This window comes from Bos mutus, chromosome 5 (assembly GCF_027580195.1).
Source record: "Bos mutus isolate GX-2022 chromosome 5, NWIPB_WYAK_1.1, whole genome shotgun sequence".
Lineage (NCBI taxonomy): Eukaryota > Metazoa > Chordata > Mammalia > Artiodactyla > Bovidae > Bos > Bos mutus.
This window is the reverse complement of record NC_091621.1, coordinates 6,427,353-6,439,285: the sequence shown is the minus strand read 5'-3', so window position 1 is coordinate 6,439,285 and position 11,933 is coordinate 6,427,353. Positions and strand designations below refer to the sequence as shown.

General features: G+C 42.8%; 1 non-coding gene and 1 pseudogene across 1 annotated transcript; one reads left to right on the top strand and one right to left on the bottom strand.

Moving 5' to 3' along the window:
• Nucleotides 1-2,369: 2,369 nt before the first annotated feature.
• TRNAA-UGC (transfer RNA alanine (anticodon UGC)) lies at nt 2,370-2,441 on the bottom strand. Its single transcript has one exon. It is a non-coding gene; the product is annotated as a tRNA-Ala (tRNA).
• A 344-nt stretch (nt 2,442-2,785) lies between these two features.
• LOC102269651 (large ribosomal subunit protein uL6 pseudogene) lies at nt 2,786-3,360 on the top strand (annotated as a pseudogene).
• Nucleotides 3,361-11,933: the final 8,573 nt, after the last annotated feature.

Sequence of the window (11,933 nt, the reverse complement as noted above, 5' to 3'; positions counted from 1 at the left end):
TATTCACAGAAGAGAAGACCCAGGCACATTTGGAGGCAGAAGTGCTTAAATATTAAATAGTCCTGGATACAAGAGAAGGAGGTGATGTTTAAGGGATGTTGTGTTCCCAGGACCATTTGGAATTAGAATAGGTCATGGGGCTGTGGTAAAGGTGAGCTTTACTGTTAAGTCCCTACCCTTCTGAGATTGCAAAGAAGTCTGGATATAGAGAGCTGCTGTGCAGAGGAGCTATAGGAGGGAAAGTAGTTTGTACCTGAGGACCTTGAACATTCAGGTGTGTGCTGGAACTGGTTCTTACTAGGTCAAGAGAGCCATGGTTAAACATCCAGGGATTTTGCAATCAGGTTGGTAGCTTGAAATCAGCCTAAGTGGGGGTTTTTATACCATGGAAATTGGCAAATGCTCCAAATGAGGGCTTCCCCCCACTACAGTCCAAAGCTGGTTTCCCAGAACACCTTAGACTCTTTTCTCTACTTCACTAACATTTGAAAGCCTGCCATCCTACCAGTTGAATTCCAATCTCGAGTGAGTGCCTGCCTGCTATGGGGAAGGCACTGTGCCAGGTACTAGGGGTGCAAAAACCAGCCCCTGAATGAAAAAGACTATGGTGGAGAGAGAACATGGGGCCTGTGTCCTGGACTAGCTATTAGACCTTTGGCCACTCACTTGTCCTTGGTTTACTATCTGCAAATGGAGGTGATGATACATCTCCCAGAAGGTTATTAAGATGATTAATGAGAACATGACATGTAAAGCTCCCGCCAGAGAGGTGCTTAGTAAGCGACAGTTCTGAGAGTGGCAGCCATGTAAACAGAAAGCTTTAATGTAGCTTGACGTAAAAAATAAAGATGGAGTGACTAATGCTGTGTTTGATCAGAGAAGGCTTCACAGAGATTATGGTCCCCCAAGCAGGATTTCAGAGTTTTCAAGGTAGATCTTTCATGGATGAATTCTGACCTGATTCTTGTCAGAAAATTCATCCTTTCTTTTGTCCCTAGAGCATGTTCCTTTTGCCTCTTTTTCGGCCCATACCTCACTATACATTACTGAATAGTAAGACAAACAGTAGATTTAGAAATAGGCACACCTAGATTTATATCCTGACTTCAGCACACCTGCTTTGTGACCTTTGGCAAGATTCTTAACTTCCTGGAATTTCTGTTTCTTATTTTATAATATGGTGTAATACTTGGGTTATTGTGAGGATTAACTGAAAATGTAGGGGACAGAGCCATACACTGAACTGCCTTGGGAACCCCAGACTGACCCTAGCATTTATTTACTGTTTCATCTCCCCTTACATTTTGGCATCTCATGCAAAAACACGCCATTTCTTTTCTACTACGGTGTCTTTATACATGATTCCCTCTGCCAAGAAAAATTCAGTTCATGAGGTAGAAGAGCATCGTGGTAAGAGCCAAGGGCTGGGTATCAGCCTCAGCTCTGCCATTCATTAGCGAGGTGACCATGGGAAGATGATTTTTGACTCTATACCTCAGTTTTTTCAGTTGTCTGTAAAATGGGGAAAATAATGGTATCTCACTCATCAGATTATTGAGAGGATTAAATTAGCCATATAAAAACCCAAGTCTATGCCTGGTACATGGTAAGCACTGAAAACCTCTCAGGACTTCATCCCACTCCCATTCCTACCACGTTTATTATTCCTCCAGATATAATTCAAATATCACCTGCTTTGTGAAGTCTTCTTCAATCTCCCTACACCTTCATTCACTTGCCCTCTGTGAAGCTGATGGACCACCACGTGTTCCAGGTACACTTCCTAGGCATATTGCAGGGTGTTATTTTATCCAGATCACCCCATATGTTCTTATTTACTATCCCAGCTGCCCTCTGCGTGTGATCAAATTTTTGAAGGTCAAATTCACCTTTATAGGAGGACTGAGAATCTTTGATAGCTGACCCTGTCATGTAGAGACTCTCCCCTCCCCTTTTCCTCTTAGAAAAAGATTGAATCTACAAGTTAACTAGTCATATCCCTATTGTACAGATTGAGGCTTTCAACAAATAATTATTTTAAAATATTAATGTATGTATTTGGCTGCACTGGGTCTTAGTTGGGCACATGGGATCTTCAGTTGCAGCATGTGGGATCTAGTTCCCTGGGCCCCCTGCATTGAGAGACCTGAGTTTTGGCCACTGGACCACCAGGGAAATCATTCAACAAATATTTATTGAGCAGTTACTAAGTGTGGGCCCTGAATTAAGTGCTGGGAAGACTGTGGGGGACATAAATAATCTTTGCCACATGTGGCTATTTACATTTAAATTAATTAAACATAAATGAAATTTAAAACTCACATCTGTACTTCTCGTATTTTCTGAGCATTAAACAGGGAGAAATCAAATGGAGATGCTGGGAATTGAACCCAGGACCTCATACATGCAAAGCATGTGCTCTACCACTGAGCTACATCCCCAAGTGCTCTAGTTGTGCTTTATTTGTTCAATAACTACATGTGGTTAGAGGCTATTGAGTTGGACAGTGCTGATACAGAATATTTGCATCATCACAGAAAGTTCTATTGAACTAAGCTATTCCGGAGGGGAGGCTGACATTGATCAAATATCCATACATGAAAATATAACTGCAACTGTGGTAAATACTAATCAGAAAGAATGCATGGTGACACAGCATTTCAGAGGGCAATTTGGCAAGACGTGTTTGAACTAAGATTTGTTAAGTGAGTTAGCAAAGCCTATAGTTAGATTAATTAAAGAGATTGAACTTTCTTTGCTACATCTACTGTGGGAATGAACCATTCTCAGCAATCAGACTATTACAGAAAATGCCAGTGTTACTTTGAAGGGATGCACAGTTATTGTGAAGAGTCCTAAAGGCACCCTGTGGAGGGGCTTCAATCACATCAATGTAGAGCTCAGTCTCCCTGGAAAGAAAAAGAAGGGGCTCCAGGTTGATAGATGGTGGGGAAATAGAAAAGAATTGACGACTCTTTGCACTGTTTGTAATCATGCACGGAACATGATCAAGGGTGTAACACTGGACTTCTGTTACATGATGAGGTCTGTGTGTGCTCGCTTCTCCATCTATGTCAAGAATGTTTCTCTTCTTGAAATCCAAATTTGGGGAGGTGAAAAATACATCCCCTTGGGGTTCAGATGAAGCAAGATGTTGCTTGTTCAGTGTCTCAAGCCCAGAAAGATGAGTTGATTCTTGAAGGAAACAACACTAAGCTTGTTTCAAATTCAGCTGCTTTGATGCAGCAAATGATAACAGGTAAAAACAAGGATATTAGGGACTTCCCTGGTGGTGTAGTGGCTAGGAATCCCCACTCCCAATACAGGGGGCCTGGGTTTGATCTCTGGTCACGGAACTAGATACCCCCAAGTCTAACTAAGACCCAGCACAGTAAAAAAAAAAAAAAAAAAAAAGATTATTATTTTTTTAAACAAACAAGAATATCAGAAAATTTTTGAATGGGATCTGTCTTTCTGAAAGGGAACAGTTCAGCAAGCTGATGAATAAGATCTGAGTGGTCTGGCTACAGAAACAGCAAGATGCCAGATGGTTTTTTGGACTCATTTGTGATATTTAAAGATGCAATAAAAGCTCTTTTGGTTTGAGGGGTGAAAAAGAGATTGAAAAAAAAGGCTAATGGCTAGGGCATAGAGATGGAGAGATTTGGGTGACTCTCAAAAGAGGTAGAAGGACCACAGAAGACCTTGTAGAAAAAGGGTGAGAAAGCTGAGAGGCTTAGTAACTTGACTCTCTAATCAGTGATAGAAACCCAGATTTGACTTAAGTCTGTGCTGCATAATGGATGTATATTCAAAGGACTTTACCTCTGTAATTTACAGATCTCATCTTGCTACTTTCCTCTTTGGAAATCACCAAATTTCCCTAGATTATTTCTTCAGCAAAAAATATGCTATAATAATTTCCTTCTTAGACAAAACAAACCCAAAAAAACCTTCCTACATCCCTCTTCAGCTACTTTCCCGTTTTGTTTTTTTCCTTCTTCTGTTTTTACAACAAAACTCCTTGAAAGAGTTGGCTATACTTATTACCTCCAGGTAGCTCAAGTGGTAAAGAACATGCCTGCCTATGTAGGAGATGCAGGTGACTCAGGTTCAATTCCTGGGTCAGGAAGATCTCCTGGAGGAGAAAATGGCAATCCACTTCAGTATTCTTGCCTGGGAAATCCCATAGACAAAGGAGCCTGGTGTGGGCTACAGTCCATGGAGTTTCAAAACATGACTGAGTACACATGCGTTACCTCCATGTCCTTTTTGCTTTTTTTCTGTTTCTTGTTGAACCTCCTCTACTTAGGCTTACCTCCTCCCTCACACATCCTTATCATTTTCAATGAAGTCAGCAATGACTTTGCTGACTCAATCCTTATCTTGTAGGATTTCTTAGCAACACCTGATATAACCAATCTTCCTTTTTGGATCACGTTTTCCTTGGCTTTTGATTTACCACATTCTCTTGTTTTCCTTCATTGCCCTCCAGCGCCTTCTCAGCCTCCTTTGCTGGACATGTCTCCTTTGCACTTTGCCAGGGCTCAGTCCTGGATTGTCTTCATTTCTCCAAATACATTAACTTACTAGGTCATTTCATATAGTCCCATGATGGCTGATTTTATGGTACCCAGTTGTTTGATCAGACTGATACCAGTCTAGATGTTGCTGTGAAGGTGTTTTGTTTGTTTTTTGACATGATTAATAGCAAAATCAATAGACTTTGAGTAAAACAGATTACTCTCCATAAAGTAAGAAAGCTTCCTATAATCAGTTGAAGGCCTTACGAGAAAAGATTGAGATTTTTTTTCCTCTCCTTTTTCAGAGGAAAAAAAATTGGGCCTTCATGCTCAAGACTGCAACATTAAGACTGCTGGAGTTTCCAGCCTGCTGGCCTGTTCTATAGGTTTCAGACTTGCCAGCCCCGACATCCTGTGAACCAAATACATCTCTCTCTGTCTGTGTTGCTTTTGTTTCTCTGAAGAACCCAACATTATATACAATTCTATATCCATGGCATTAAGTATCTTTTATGTTTGACTTCCAGTTTTTATTTCTAATGCTGACTTCTCCCTTGAATTCCAGATTTGCATACCAACTGCCTACTCAAAAATCCCCATTTGAATAGCAGTAGGTCTCTCAAACCACACCATGGATTTGTCCGGAACTGTTGCTTTCCATCTCTCCCGGCAACCCACTCCAGTGTTCTTGCCTGGAGAATCCCAGGGACAGGGGAGCCTGGTGGGCTGCTGTCTATGGGGTCACACAGAGTCAGACACGACTGAAGCGACTTAGCATCAGCAGTAGCAGCAGGTCTCTCAAACCACACCATGGATTTGTCCAGAACTATTGCTTTCCATCTCTCCCATCTTTTCTCCTCTTCCCTGAGCATCCCCGCTTTTAATTAAGGAGTACCCACATCTATCAGCCAAGGTCAAAACACTGGAGTCATCATTGATTTTTTCTTTCTTTTATTCCATCCATTTGTAAAACTAATTAGCATTATCTTCAGATAATATAGTCTCACCTCACTAATCCAAACCTTCATCATCTCAGCTTGTACCACCCACAGTAATTTCCCGACTGGTCTGCGTTCCTCCACTTTTGAGTTTCGATCTTAGTCTGTTCTCCACACAGCAGAGCAATCCTGTAAGGGTGCAAATTAGATCATTTCTCTCTCCTCTCTTGTGACACTTTGGCTTCTTATCACATTAAGAATGAAATCCAAAGTCCTGACTATGGCCTTTGGGATCTGACCCCTGGCTACTTCTCTGACCTCCCTCCCTACCACTTTGTGCCTCACTCATTGAATTATAGACACACTGGTTCCTTTGCAGATCCGCAGGCAAATCAGGCAGTCTCCCCGTTTAGGAGTTTAGTATACCCTGTTTCCTCTGCTTAGAAATATTTCCCCCTTAAGTCTTGCTCCTTCATTTCACTCTGGTCTCTGCTGGAGGCCGAATATTTAGATCTGTCTTGACCTCTCTTCCCTACTTTATTCTCAGGGTACGAAGAATTCTTCCCAAAAAGCTTTTTTTTTCTCTCCTGTGAGGGGAGCAGTGAAGTTAGGCTGCTAACTACAGGGATTGGGCGTCTGGGATCAGGGGAGATTTTACAAAATGGGAACGCTACACTGTGTTTGTGTGATGATAGGAATGATCAGGTGGGAACAAAAAGCTGATAATGCCAGAGAAGAAGGCTAATTTGAGGAGTGAAATTATTGAAGATTGAGAAGTCAAGAAAACATGAAAATCCGAACACAAGTGGAGAGGTTGGCCTTCATTAAAACAAGGATGAAGGTAGGGAGTATGCCAGCTTGGTGGTTGTGTTGGATATAGGTGGAGGTTCTTTCTGGTTATACTATTTTCTTAAAGTAAAAAGCAGGTCATGGAACTATGGCAAAGTGTAGGTGTTGTTGACTTAAAGAAAAACACAAGAGTTGGAGTTTATTCAGGCTCTTATTGAGAACTATATCCCGGAGACAGTGCTCATGATGTTTTTTTTTTCTTTTGGCTAGAAAGTCAAGCATGTGTGTGTGTGCTTAGTCGCTCAGTCATGTTCGACTCTTTGCAACCCCATGGACTGTAGCCTGCCAAGTTCCTCTGTCCATGGGATTCTCCAGGCAAGAAGACAGGAGTGGGTTGCCATGCCCTTTTCCAGGGAATCTTCCCAATCCAGGAACTGAACCCAGGTCTCCTGCATTGCAGGCAGGAGCCACCAGGGAAGCCCAGGAAGTCAAGCATAGATCTTAATAAAAGATTACTGCTAATCACAAAGGACAGGTAGCTCAACTTAATGAGTTTAGTGATTATTTAAGTGTGGGAAGATGCAAAAACCTGGGGTCATTGAATTTCTTCCTGGGACCTGCCTCTAAAAACCACGGCAGTAAGAAGCCCGCGCACCACAACTAGAGTTGTTTAAGGACCTGTTTATCCAAAGCATAGAATGCTTCATCCTGCTTCCATCCTGAATTCCTCTCACGTTTGTGGGCAGTTGAATTGGGTTGCAACTTAATCCTTACAGAACTGGGTGTTGAGTGTTGAGGAGGGGGAACATCGGACTCTCTTGAGTCCTTGTGGCTGGACTAATAATAAAATTGACACAAGACAGATTAACAAGAGAAAAAGAAACAAATTTTAATTCATGCCCATGGAGCTCCCATAGAAATGGGATCCATGAAGTGGCCAAAGGAGGCAGCTTTTATATTTTTTAGACAAAGAAACAGTACATTTGTGAGGAACCGACAGGACAAAGAAACTGAGGTTCTCTGTGCCCAATTAGTGGCAAATACGAACATAGTGTGGGCTTGGGATATATTAAGTTCAGTTCAGTTGCTCAGTTGTCCGAGTCTGCAACCCCATGGACCGCAGCACACCAGGCCTCCCTGTCCATCACCAACTCTTGGAGCTTGCTCAAACTCATGTCCATGAGTCAGTGACATCCAAACAGGTTTGCTTCTATAGGCATCCTGGCCCCACATTCCCTATCTTTGGTGATAAGTGTGTCCTTCTGCCTCCAGGTGCAGGAGTGCACTTTCACATGAATGACTTCTTTCTTTCTCTCAGAGAGACAGAAAGGAGAGTCAGAGTGTCCTTCTTGCACTGGGGCCATTTCTTTATTTTTGCTGTGCTGTGTCTTCTTTGCTCTGCATGGGCTTTCTCTAGTTGCAATGAGCAGGGGCTACTCTAGCTGTGGTGCGCGGGCTTCTTACTGCAGTGGTTTCTCTTGTTGCAGAGCATAGGCTCAAGGGTGCATGGGCTTCAATAGTTGTAGCTCATGGGCTTAGTTGCCTCAGAGCATGTGGGATTTTCCCAGATCAAGGATTGAACCTGTGTCCCTTGCATTGACAGGCAAATTCTTAACCATTGGACCACCAGAGAAATCCTGGGGCCATTTCTTAAGTAATTAGTTAAAAAAAAATCAGCATTGAGGCACATTTTGGGGTGGCATAACCTGGGCCCCAACTTGAGCAATGCTCTTTATTTTCCTTTGTTCACAGTGTGTTAGAGGTTTGGTGTGAAAGAGTCACTCTGGAAATTGGGAAAACAAATATATCAGTGATACAAAGGACTGCTGGGCAGCTTTGGAGACACATTGAGATTAGTGGCCTTGACTTTAAAGTGAAATTACTTTTAATTTCTTTGTTTTCTCCAGCTATGTTTTCTGGTTAAGTAGGGTTCAGAATATGTGGATATCTAGATTTAACAAGGGTGGCCCTTGCCAAGTCAGTACAATTGAGGACTTTGGACCTTAATTGGAGGTTCCTAGAGAGCCACTGAAGGTGTGAACAGAGAAGATTTGAGTGTCAGAAAGGTGACTCTAGCTCAGTGTGTGTTTAAGTGTGTGTGTATGTGTATGTGAGAAAGGCTTATTGAGGAACAGTAGTTTAGTGCAATAGTACCCTTGATCAAACACTTATGTAGACCCATTAATAGTGTGCTTAGACAACAGCTCAGGAACAGAGGGTCTTTTCCAGCATTTTCTGCACACTTACTATATATAACAGGTTCCAGGAGGGCATAATAAATCAAGCAAGATTTTGTCTTCTCAAAACTCTGTTGGATTTAGATGGTTTGTGTAATAAGGCTGTGGTTTTTCCTGTGGTCATGAATGGATGTGAGAGTTGGACTGTGAAAAAGACTGAGCGCTGAAGAATTGATGCTTTGGAACTGTGGTGTTGGAGAAGACGCTTCAGAGTCTCTTGGACTGCAAGGAGATCCAACCAGTGCATTCTGAAGGAGATCAGCCCTGGGATTTCTTTGGAAGGAATGATGCTAAAGCTGAAACTCCAGTGCTTTGGCCACCTCATGCGAAGAGTTGACTCATTGGAAAAGACTGATGCTGGGAGGAATTGGGGGCAGGAGGAGAAGGGGACGACAGAGGACGAGATGGCTGGATGGCATCACTGACCCGATGGACGTGAGTCTGAGTGAACTCCAGGAGTTGGTGATGGTCAGGGAGGCCTGGCGTGCTGCGATTCATGGGGTTGCAAAGAGTCGGACACGACTGAGCGACTGAACTGAAGAGGGAAGGAGTGATAAACACTCAGGTAGAAATCAGGTAAGTCCTCCCAGAGGAGGTGACTTTTCAAATGAGCTTTGAGGGAGGAGGCCCTTAGGCAGGGAAGATAATTTTAGGCAGGAGGAATAACAGGAACCCAGTCAACAGAGGCAAGATGTACCACTGGAACAAATGCTGCCTCATGAGAGATGGGGGGCGATGAGGCTCTTTTCCCATTAACCAGCAACTAAATAGAACTAAGGCATTCTCTGTATTTCCTGACAAGGATAAGATATCTGGGCCTGGAACTGCAGCAAGAATCGTTTGAAAGGAAAGTGAAGCTTTTTTTAATGGTAATTTTTTTTTTTTAAACATAGAAAGTAACTACATGGGGCTACTCTTGGGATGTGTGTTGTTAATATAATCTGCTCACTTAAGAACAGTGTGAAGGGGACTTCCCTGGTGGTGTAGTGGTTGAAACCCTGTGCTTCCAGTACAGAGGGGCATGGGTTTGATCCCTGGTCAGGGAACTAAGATCTGCCTGCCATATGGCCAAACAAAAAACAGTATCAAGTTAAAAATGCCTTATCTAGCCTTTTCTGGTAACTCTGCCTGTCTGTCACAGAAGGCTGTTAGAAGTCAACCTTTATCACTTGCTTTTAGCACATTAAGTTAAATGATTTTAAAGTCCTTCTGTATCCTAAGACATGCTTTTAAAATAAACTGTAGTTTCTAAAGATTTTTAAGAATGCAGAGTTATGACCCTGGTTTGTGAATTGTTTTGTGTAGCTTGAATGAAATAAGGCATATATGTGGTTAATACAGAGCTCAGCATCGCAGCCAGGAGTAAATGTTGTTTTCTCCCTTAATCCCAGCTTTATTTCCTTCACATTTACCATTCTTTGCTCTCTTAAGTCATCTTGTTTCCTGAACACTTATGTTCTAGACCCATCCTCTCTTCTCAGGACTCCAGATTGTCGTGGTCCATGCGCGGGTTGGAAAAAAATTTCCAGACATTAGAATGAGAGGGAAATAAAGTTTATTAGAGTGGGAGATGCTGTTAGAACAGTGGGCCAGCTCAAGCGAGAACTGACGTAGAACAGGGGTCCTTAGTCCACTTTTATACCCAGGGTACAAGGAGTGGGATAGGGGTCTTGCAGGTCATTTGCTGATTGGATGAGGCACATATACTGGGTGGGGGAAAGAGTCAGGCAAATACCTTCTCCCTGTGGGGTAGGAGGGGAGGCAGGTTGTACGGCTCAGGAGGATCTGAAATCCATTAACAGTTACAACATGGGGGAGAAAGGACAATAAGGGTCTGGTTTTTCCATACCTGCATTCCAAGACCCTCCTTGGTTTTATCTGCTCTTTCGTCTTTGGGTCACCGCAAGAAGCAGGTGAGACATGCGCATAAATAACCACCACACAGGGAGAGTGTCAGTTTAGCGTCTGGTGTGCTGCGATTCATGGGGTCGTAGAGAGTCGGACATGACTGAGCGACTGAACTGAACTGAACTGAGGGGAACAAAACTTTTCACCCCAAAATGTGTCTCTTTGGTTTGAGGATTCTTTGGGGTCGATTATTTTTAAGAAACAAATCCTCAGGAAGAACTTTTTACCTTGTCCCCTTACCTGCCAACAGGGCCTATTCCAGGAAAAACAATTATCATCATAGAAAAGTATAACGTGAACTGGGTGTGGTAGACTGGGGGAACTCAGCAAGGCCTGTTTGATTGAGGTTCTCTCTGGGTCCCGCTGTGCCTGTGTGCCTGTGTGCTCAGTTGGTCTGACTCTTTGCAACCCTATGGACTGTTAGCCCACCAGATTCCTCTGTCCATCAGATTCTTCAGGCAAGAATACTGGAGTGGGTTGCCATGCCCTCCTCATGGGGATCTTCCTGACCTAGGGATCAAACCTGAGGATCATACCCGCATTTTTTTTGTCTCCTGCATTGGCAGGTGGCTTCTTTACCACTAAGCCACCTGGGAAATCTGCATGACTGAACAAATGTTTATCAGACATTTGCTCATTTTCTTCTTCCTGTAAATTTCCTTTCTTGCCTTTGAAGTCCCAAACCCTTTACCTCCTTCTTCTCTGGGACAGTATACAAGCTTCATCCTGCCTAACTTTTCCTTGGACCTCATATTCTCATGTTAATTTTGTACGTATGTAATTAAATTTTATGTTCTCCTGTAATTTGTCTCATGACAATTCAATTCCTAGACCTCTAGAAGAACCGAGGAGACTGGAGAAAAGGTTTTTTCCCCTCCCCCAAATGTATAGTGTGTGTGTGTGTGCATATGCGTGCGTGTGCATACATTCAGACTCCGAGGGGCTTCACTAAACCTCTGCCTTGCACTGGGAAAGGGACTCAAAGGAGCAAATTGTGGCTTCATGGATTCTTTAGAGACCAGCAACCCTTTCACCTGAGCGTGCTTCAGTCAGGCAGTAACCATCACAGTGGAAAAGGCATTCAGTTATTTATTTATTCAGCAAATATTCATAGCCACCTACCAGTACCAAGTGCTGAGTAAGAATATGAGTAAGAGCAAGGAAGTATGAGAGAGTGTGGCTCAACTGGGCAGCTGGCTGCAGGTGGCTGGCATGACTGGAGTTAAATACACTCTCAGTTTTCCTTAAGACAAACATGACAAACCGAAATCTGAATGGGATAAGGAAGAAGTACTACAAAGCGAAGTTATGCTTGGTAAGAATTTGTCACTTTTCAGAATTAGTCAGGATGGACTGGAAGTTTCTTTTAAAAGACACATCACTTCCTTTACAGAATCACCACACTGACTAATCCATTACCATAGGGTAATGGATCCCAAACTCCTGTTCACTAGAATCATTCAGGGAGTTTTAAAAAACCTCAGTCACCCAGGTCGCACCAATACCAATTATTAATACATCAGAATGTTTGGGAGTGT